The sequence below is a fragment of the Aegilops tauschii genome, chromosome 7 (assembly GCF_002575655.3).
Source record: "Aegilops tauschii subsp. strangulata cultivar AL8/78 chromosome 7, Aet v6.0, whole genome shotgun sequence".
Lineage (NCBI taxonomy): Eukaryota > Viridiplantae > Streptophyta > Magnoliopsida > Poales > Poaceae > Aegilops > Aegilops tauschii.
In genome coordinates this window covers 360329241-360338566 of record NC_053041.3, presented here as the reverse complement: position 1 = coordinate 360338566, position 9326 = coordinate 360329241, and the positions used below count along the sequence as shown (strand labels likewise).

The window sequence follows — 9326 nt, the reverse complement described above, 5'->3', positions numbered from 1 at the left end:
TGGGGGTCGGATGAACAGGACCCCGTGGTAGTAGGCGGTTGTCGCTGGATGAACAGGACCGCGAGGAGGCCGCCACAGCCTAGCCGGTTGGGGGTGGATGAACAGGACCCCATGGAGGCTGGATGAACAGTAGCCCATGGATGAACAGTAGCTGGTGGAGGCAGTTGGAAGCCACGGTGGATGAACAGTAGCAGGTGGTGGCTAGAGGAAGTCGATAGTGGATGAACAGTAGTTTGTGGAGGCTGGAGCAAGGCCGTAGATGGTGGATGAACAGTAGCCCGTGGAGTCCCGTTTTGCGGTACGCCACACCCCTCATGATGAACAGGACCCCATTTCGACCGTAGGCGCTCGAACAGAAGTTTGTTTCCTCCATTTTGCAGTTACGCCGGACCCCTCCGGATCTACAAGACCTCATTTCGACCGTATGCAGTCAAATAAAGTTTGTTTCCTCCATTTTGCGGTACGCCAGACCCCGTTTCGGCTGTTCCGTCCAAGCCGGTTGGCTCCCGATGAACAACACGCGTTCCGACCCAGTGTCTTCGCTCCCGATGAACAAGACGTGTTCCGACCCAGTCGCTTGGCTCCCAATGAACACGACGTTGTTTCCTTGGTTCCGACCCAGCCGGTTGGCTGCCGATGAACAGGAGGCCGTTGCTGTCGTCCGTTGCCTATCCATGTACATGAGGCCTGGCCGTACGTATGCATGAGTACGCGTTCGAGACCCTGGCTGTATGTACGTATGTGCCCGTATTTTTTGCAACATGGTTGTATGTACGTGTACTCCATTTAGACGGGACTGCGTGGACTGCTACGTACGGGCCGGACTGTACTATGACACGTCCCGCTGCTTGCTCGGCCACGGTTCATCCTTGCAGACACACCGATCGACCCGTATGTACGTACACATTCGCGACCAAACAGATAACACTATGTACGCATCGACCGGGTTGGTCCGAGCTATCAGGCAGGATAAGGAGGCACTTCTTTGCGTGCGAAGATATAGCTGGTGGGTCCCAGCTGTCAGGGGGAGGAATCTTTTTTTTGCACGTAATAAGGAGGCACTTCCTTGCGTCCGAACATGTAGTTGGTGGGTCCAGCTGTCAGCGTCACCATGTACAGTCGTCTTCTGATGGCTGTCATTCGTTGACCACGCCACGCTGAGAGCACCAAGGCAGCGGACGAAGGCGAGGCTAGGAAGGGAACGACGCAGAGCCGGGGAACACAAGGTAGCGCATGCCAACGCGGAGGGGAGTACAAGGGTTGACTAGTTCGGCTGCTGTCGCTGGAGAATAATAGGAGGTGTGGGTGAGTAGAGGGATCGCATGGCTAGGTTGACAAAACCCTGTGTACGCGTCAACTTAGTATGCCCACAAGTCAGCGACAAAATCTGGTGGGTCCCACCAAGCAGCGGGAGCAATCGTTTTTCTTGCGCGGAATAAGGAGGCACTTCCTTGCATGCGAAGATGTAGCTGGTGGGTCTTAGCTGTCAGGTGGAGGAAACTTCTTTTCCCATGTAATAAGGAGGCACTTCCTTGCATGCGAAGATGTAGCTGGTGGGTCCCAGCTGTCAGGAGGTGCAATCATTTTTGTTCGTGTAATAAGGAGGCGGTTGCTTGCGTGTGGCCGTGGACCACGGTGACCCCTACAGTCAGCCTCTCCACTTTATAATACTTTACAGCCCATTTGCTAATTCTTAAGGATTTTTTGGAGCCCTTATTCTTGTTGTAGCATTACAACACATATTCTGGCCACTGTTAAAAACTACTCCCAAAATTTTGCATATTTCGGTGCGGCCCGAACTATTTTGAATTCCGAAATTTCGAGTCACATTCAAACTAATTTGAAAAATAAATTTATATCAATTTAAAATCTAACTTAATTTCCTCCGCAAAAACAATCAATGAAATTTGAAATCTCAAAATCCTAAAAAAAATTGAAACTAATTGTCGGTTTGTTGTGTTCTAAAAATTTACAGCCCATTTCTTACTACTTATAGCCCCTTTTCTAGGCAAGAGAGTACATCTGTCGTCGTCTTGAAAGATTTGTAGCCCAACAGGGCTGAGAAAAGCAAGACGGCCTCCGTTGGGTATCCTGTAAAAAAATAGAACTGGGCTCGCCATTTTCAAAAAGAAAATAAAAACAACTAGGCTCGTCATGTGGTAAACATAAAATAAAACCCTGGGCTAGACGGGCCATAGCCCCCACACAGCCCTGTTGATACCCTGCTCCATCTCTAAAACTAAATAACAACTGCATGACCTGCTGGGTCCCTGGTGTCAGTCGCTCGTTGTGTAATTCTCTCATTTATTGACTATATGTTGACAATGGCGTGGCACCTAGATGTCAAACCATTAGGAGGAATCATGTTTTTGGCTTGTAATAACGAGCCACTTGCTTGCATTCTGCCATGACTCTGGTGGGTCCCTACTGTCTTTCTCTCCACATATAGTCATCTATTGATTCCTCTCGGTTATTGACCATGTTTACTACGCCAGACGGGAGCGCACCACGCACGACGAGTGAACCAAGGGAGAGGACGACGGCGAGGCCTCGAACGGGAATGAACAGGAGCCATGGAAGATACGGCAGTGTAGTCGCAGGGGGAGGGAGTACAAGGGTTGACTGGTTCGGGCGCGAGTGCGGGTTGGGGCTGACATCGCCGGAGAATAACAAGACGTGTGGGGGAATAGAGGGGATGGACTAGCCAACGTTTGAGCGTACGGTAGGGTGGCAGAGGCATAGCCAGCCATGTGAGGCGGGAGCAGGCGGGACTGATGGCAAGGTTTGGTTTGGGCGGATGGAGGAAGAAGACAAGAGATAGAAGAAACACGACACATGTTGGATGTCAATCCAACTGCTGGTAGGCAGAATCATTTATAGACTAAGTCGACACCACCTTGGATAGGTGCTACTTCTTGAGTTTGCGTTGGTTTTTCCCTTGAAGAGGAAAGGGTGATGTAGCAAAGTAGAGATAAGTATTTCCATCAGTTAGAGAACCATGGTATCAATCCAGTAGGAGACAACACACAAATCACTAATACCTGCACAAACAATCAAACACTTGCACCCAACGCGATAAAGGGGTTGTTAATCCCTTCACGGTCACTTGCAAAAGCGAGATCTGATAGAGATAGATAAAACTAAACAAAAGATAAAGTAAATATTTTTTGGGTTTTTTGGTTTATAGATCAGAAATTTAAAGATTGCAAAATAGTAGATCGGAAACTTATATGATTGAAAATAGACCCGGGGGCCATAGGTTTCACTAGAGGCTTCTCTCAAGATAGCAAATAATACGGTGGGTGAACAAATTATTGTCGAGCAATTGATAGAAAAGCGCAAAGTTATGACGATATCTAAGGAAATGATTATGAAATATAGGCATCACGTCCGTTTAAGTAGACCGACTCCTGCCTGCATCTAGAGTATTAAGTTCATGAAGAACAGAGTAACGCTTTAAGTAAGATAACATGAGTAGAGGAATAAACTCAAGCAATATGATGTAAACCCCATCTTTTTATCCTCAGTGGCAACAATACAATACATGGCTCGCTGCCCCTACTGTCACTGGGAGAGGACACCGCAAGATTGAACCCAAAGTAAGCACTTCTCCCATTGCAATAAAAGCCAATCTAGCTGTCCAAACTAAACCGATAGTTCGAAGAGAATTACAAAGATATCAAATCATGCATAAAATACTCAGAGAAGATTTAAATAATATTCATAGATAAGCTGATCACAAATCCACAACTCATTGGATCTCAACAAACACACCGCAAAACAAGATTACATCGGATAGATCTCCAAGAACATCGAGGAGAACATGGTATTGAGAATCAAAGAGAGAGAGAGAAGAAGCCATCTAGCTACTAGCTATGGACCCCTAGGTCTGTGGTAAACTACTCACGCTTCATCGGAAGGGCAATAGAGTTGATGTAGAAGCCCTCCATGATAGAAACCCCCTCCGGCAGGATGCCGGAAAAGGCCCCAAGATGGGATCTCACGAGAATAGAAGGTTGCGGCGGTGGAAAAGTGTTTTTGTGGATGCTTCTGGTGGTTTGGGAATATATGTGAATACATAGGACGATGAATTAGATCAGGGGAGTCACGAGGGGCCCACAAAGCAGGGGGCGCGCCATACCCCCTGGGCACGCCCTCCCCCCTTGTCGCCGCCTCGTGGCTCTTCTAACTTGATCTTCAAGTCTCCGGGGTGTCTTCTGGTCCAAGAAAAATCATCGCGAAGGTTTTATTCTGTTTGGACTCCGTTTGGTCTCCCTTTTCTGCGAAGCTTCAAAACAAGAAAAAAACAGAAACTGGCACTAGGCTCTAGGTTAATAGGTTAGTCCCAAAAATAATATAAAATAGCATATTAATGCGTATAAAACATCAAAAATAGATAATATAATAGCTTGGAACAATCAAAAATTATAGATACGTTGGAGACGTACCAAGCATCCCCAAGCTTAATTCGTGCTTGTCCTCGAGTAGGTAAATGATAAAAACAGAGATTTTGATGTGGAATGCTACCTAACATATTTATCCATGTATTTTTTTCTTTATTGTGGCATGAATGTTTAGATCCATAAGATTCAAAATAAAAGTTTAATATTGACATAAAAACAATAATACTTCAAGCATACTAACAAGGCAATTATGTCTTCTCAAAATAACATGGCCGAAGAAAGCTTATCCCTACAAGATCATATAGCATGTCTATGCTCCATCTTCATCACGCAAAATATTCAAATCATGCACAACCCCGATGGCAAGCCAAGCAATTGTTTCATACTTTTGGTGTTCTCAAACCTTTTCAACTTTCATGCAATACATGAGCGTGAGCCATGGACATAGCTATAGGTGGAATAGAATATGGTGGTTGTGGAGATGACAAAAAATAGGGATATAGTCTCACATCAACTAGGCGTATTAACATGCTATGGAGATGACCATCAATAGATATCAATCACTACAGGAATCAGCTTATTTCGCATCTGCCACGCCGGACGGCAAAGGCATCAAAAGCGGACGACAAAGTGCATTGTCGTCTGCCACCGACGGCAAATCTGTCCAGCAAAGAGGGCTACGGTAAAGAGGTTATTTGCCGTCTGCTTCATCAAAGCGGACGGCAAAGAACCTTTGCCGTCAGCGGCGGACGGCAAAGAAAATGGATGCCAGCTAATAAGCGTTAGCCACGTTAGGTGGCTAACGGCAGCCTTTGCCGTCCACCAGCGGAAGGCAAACATTCCCTCCCCTTTGTCGTCCGCTAGCGGACGGCAAAGTAACCAAATGGTCAGCTCCCAGGTTGCACAGGTTGCTGCCATGTGGCATCTTTGTCGTCGGTGGCAGACGGCACAGAACCCTTTGTCGTTGGTGGCAGACGGCAAAGAGGTTGCATCTTCTCTTTTTCTGTTTGTTCTTATATCCAAGCATTTTCAAAGCAAATAGATGATATATATATATATATATATATATATATATATATATATATATATATCAGAGGGCAATTACAGAGCAAACATATAAGATATCCAACACATAACTTCATCATACATGCATAGTTCCATCCAACCATACCAAGTTCCATGCATAGTTCCATCATACGTAGCAAGTTCAACATAAAGGCATCCAACCATATATATTACAATAGTTTCATCCAACGATACATGCATAGTTCAACGATACAAAAGAAACAGAGAAAGTGATAAGAAGCACTCCATCAATGCAAGCTTTCGTCAAGTGAATGAAATCTGCAAAATGGGAAATAAGAAAGTTAGGAGAAGAAGAAGTAAGCATACTTAGGTAAAAATAGAGCTAACCTAGCTAATTATGCCATTTTTGAGTGAACTAAGCATATTATGCCATTTTTTTATAAAGCAGCTTAGTATAGGTCATTATTGAGCTAGCCTAGGTAACGAAAAGACGAAGAAGAAGAAGAAGAAGAAGAAGGTTTTTACCCTTTTCCTTCTCATTCTTCTTCTTTTTCTCCTCTTCCTTTTTTTTCTTCTTCTTATTCCTTATTTGTGTCATTTTAGAGCTTACATAGGTAATTATGCCATTTTTGAGCTAGCTAAGCTTATTATATCAATTTGGAGGGAAAAAGGTAAGTGTAGGTCATTCTAACATAAGTAATTATGCCATTTTTGAGCTAACGTAGGTAAAATGGATCATTTTTGAGCTAACCTAGCTAAAATGGATCATATTGGAGCTAACCTAGGTAAACTTGGTCATTTTGGAGCTAACCTAGATAAAATGGATCATATTGGAGCTAACCTAGGTAAACTTGGTCATTTTGGAGCTAACCTAGGTAAAATGGATCATATTGGAGCTAACCTCGGTAAAATGGGTCATTTTGGAGCTAACCTAGCTAATTATGCCATTTTTGAGTTAACTAAGCATATTATGCCATTTTTGACATAAGTAAGTATAGGTCTTTATTGAGCTAACCTAGGCAACTAAGCATATTAGAGCTAATTTAGCATTTTAGAGCTAACTTAGGTCATTTTGGAGCTAACTTAGGTACAATTGATCATTTTGGAGCTAATTAGGCTTATTATGTCATTTCCGAGGAAAATAAGCTAACTATATGACATATATGAGGTTACTAAGATTGTTATGCCATTTCAAACCTACGTAAGCTAATTATGCCATTTTTACATAAGTAAGCTAAGTGTATGTCATTATTGAGCCTAGGTAACTAAGCATATTAGAGATAACTTAGCATATTAGAGATAACTTAGGTTATTTCGGAGGAAACAAAGCTAAGTATAGATCATTTTGGAGCTAAGTAAGCTAATTATGTCATTTTAGAGGAAGATAAGCTAAGTCTAGGTCATTATGGTAAGCATTTTGGAGGAAATAAAGCTAAGTCTAGGTGTTTATGCATTTTGTAAGCAAAACACTAGAGAAAACTTACCGTCATCACGGAGGTGAAGGACCGCCGTGGCTCGTGTCGGTACCATCACCTGGAGAAGGATCGTGTGATGCTTGTCTGGAGGCACGTTGCACCAAAGATCATTTGCAATGTCTCGTTAGCATCAAGACACTCAAATGTTAATACTTGTAACTAATGACCATTCAAATTAAACGCACCGTGGTCCCCAGAGAAATCTTTGGCATCGGCGGAGGGGTCTGACCGGCCTTTTGGCACACAGACTGCACATTTGGTTTTCACGGGTCAGTCATACAAGTTAGTAATGAAACAAAAATTACGTGCATGATTTGGCTAATATGCAGAAGAAACTTACCACGAGGAGCTCGTACATGGCCCGGTTCTGCATGTCATTTTGTGCCCTCTCCTTCACCATCAACCTTGCCGTCTTCTCCTCCAACTCGAGCTCCCTCTCTGCCAGAAGCGCCTGGGTTCTATCTCTCTCAATCTAACACTACAAGAAATCTATTAATACATGACGGTTCTAGTATGTCACGGATCAATGAAAAACTTTCATGGGTGCCCATCCACGACGAACTTAAAATCCGTCATGTATATCGCATCATAATTTGACATCGTGCCATCCTTGACGGTTCATGACCGTCATGGATCTGCCCCACACATGCTTAACTGACATGCTTCTAACGGCGTTAACATGTTTGCCACATCATCATTTGACAAGGATCAGACATGGCAGCCCATGTAGGAATCAGCCCAATTAAAAGTTTGGCCCATCAAATGTCGACTAGGTCCAAGAGTGACGGCCCAAAGAGCAATCAACCCAATTAAATTTTGGCCCATTAAACTATGGTCGGTCCAAGGCCCACTATTTCACTACAAGCAATACAACCACCTCTCATCCTATTTCTCTTATTTGGCCCATGGAAATTTTAAGGCAATATGTTTTATCCGAAAAATATATATGCTCATTTCATTCACTAAAATGGATGTTACATAAACAGACCAGGAAATACACATGTACAGGAGCAAAAAAATCAGTAAAAACTTAAAATTACAAATATCTCCTGGAGACACACTAAGCTACTCTCCAGCTCTTCAAGCGCCGGCGGCGCTCGCCATATTTCAACTTTCGTTAATCCCCGTGCCTTTATGGCCACAGACCCGGCCGTACCCGCCGAGGTCATCAGAGGGAGACACCATTTTCGCTACCATCTCGCCTCAAACCATGCTGCTGAACGGCACTCTGTCTCAACCGATGAAAACACCATCGAACCTGTAGTGCCTGCCAAGTCAAGAATTCCTAAGAACGGTTTGGGAAATCACAAACGAAAGGCTGGGAAAATCAAAAGCAACAGGGGGAGGGGAGACCTGTTGGGACTTGCAGCTCACAGCCTGCCGAGGATCCCGCCGGTCCGATGCGGCGAAACTCCATCAGGTGGAGGCTGAAGCGGGACCTTGAGCACGCCCGTAGTCATCGCGTCCGGCCCATCCAGCTTCTGCACGCCCACGAGGGACCTGGTCGCTCCTTGCAGCAAGATGGGAACCAGCGACGCATGCACTAGGTCCGCCTTTAGGGGCGTCCCCGCCTACTAGACGAGGCTAACGTCGTGACGGCAGATGGTCGATGCGGCGGTAGAGAGGTAGATGTTCGTGGATGAAGAGGTTGCGGCGGCTGGTAACGCGGCGGCTTCAGGATGCGGAGGGGAAGATGCCATGGATGGCGAGGTTGCGGTGGCTGCCAGCCTTTGTCTTTGTGTGGTGGCGGCCGCCATGGATGGAGAGGGTGGAGGGCGGTGGATCTGGAAGAGGCCGCCATGGATCCACTTCCTCCCGGTGGAAGATAAGTGGGCGTCTCGTGGGTCGTGGCTCGTGGGTGGACCGTGGACGGAAAGAAACACAAGAAAGAGGGGGAGTTATCCTTGCCGTTGGATTCGGGAGGATCAGATGGTGGTTGTCTGCGATCCGTGGGAGGGTTCGAACAACCAATCAGGACACAGGGATTGCCTCATGTGAGATACACGCCTGTGAACCTTAGTGGGCTTTTATGCGCTTCAGCCCAGCCCACTGAGGCCCGCCTTGAATTCGTCCTAATTTTTTTGCATTTTTATTAACAAATTAAGGCACCCTTGTAAAGTAACTTGCAAAAATATTCATCATATATATACCACAATACGTTATTTACATGTAATATACTGTTATATAAGGTTTTGTAGTCATTTAAATATTTTTAATATGATTTAATATTTTTATACTTTAAATGAATTTAAGTGTTCTTATTAAAAGTAATTCCATTCTGAACTACATGTATCTCAAATCAGGTTCAAAACTTTCAGAAATAAATACATGTAAAAACGTATTATTTTCAGTTTAGCTTATGTCCTCGAGATAGATGAAAATATAGAATGTTTGGTAGGGATAACTCAAACTTCTATTTCCA

At 44.6% G+C, this 9326-nt stretch overlaps 1 long non-coding RNA gene across 1 annotated transcript; it reads right to left on the bottom strand.

Annotated features, from left to right (window-relative positions):
• Positions 1 to 7831: 7831 nt before the first annotated feature.
• LOC120969791 (uncharacterized) lies at positions 7832 to 8751 on the bottom strand. Its single transcript, XR_005764167.3, has 2 exons — positions 8258 to 8751; positions 7832 to 8171 (listed from the first exon to the last, which is right to left on the bottom strand). It is a non-coding gene; the product is annotated as an uncharacterized lncRNA (long non-coding RNA).
• Between the last annotated feature and the right edge of the window lie 575 nt (positions 8752 to 9326).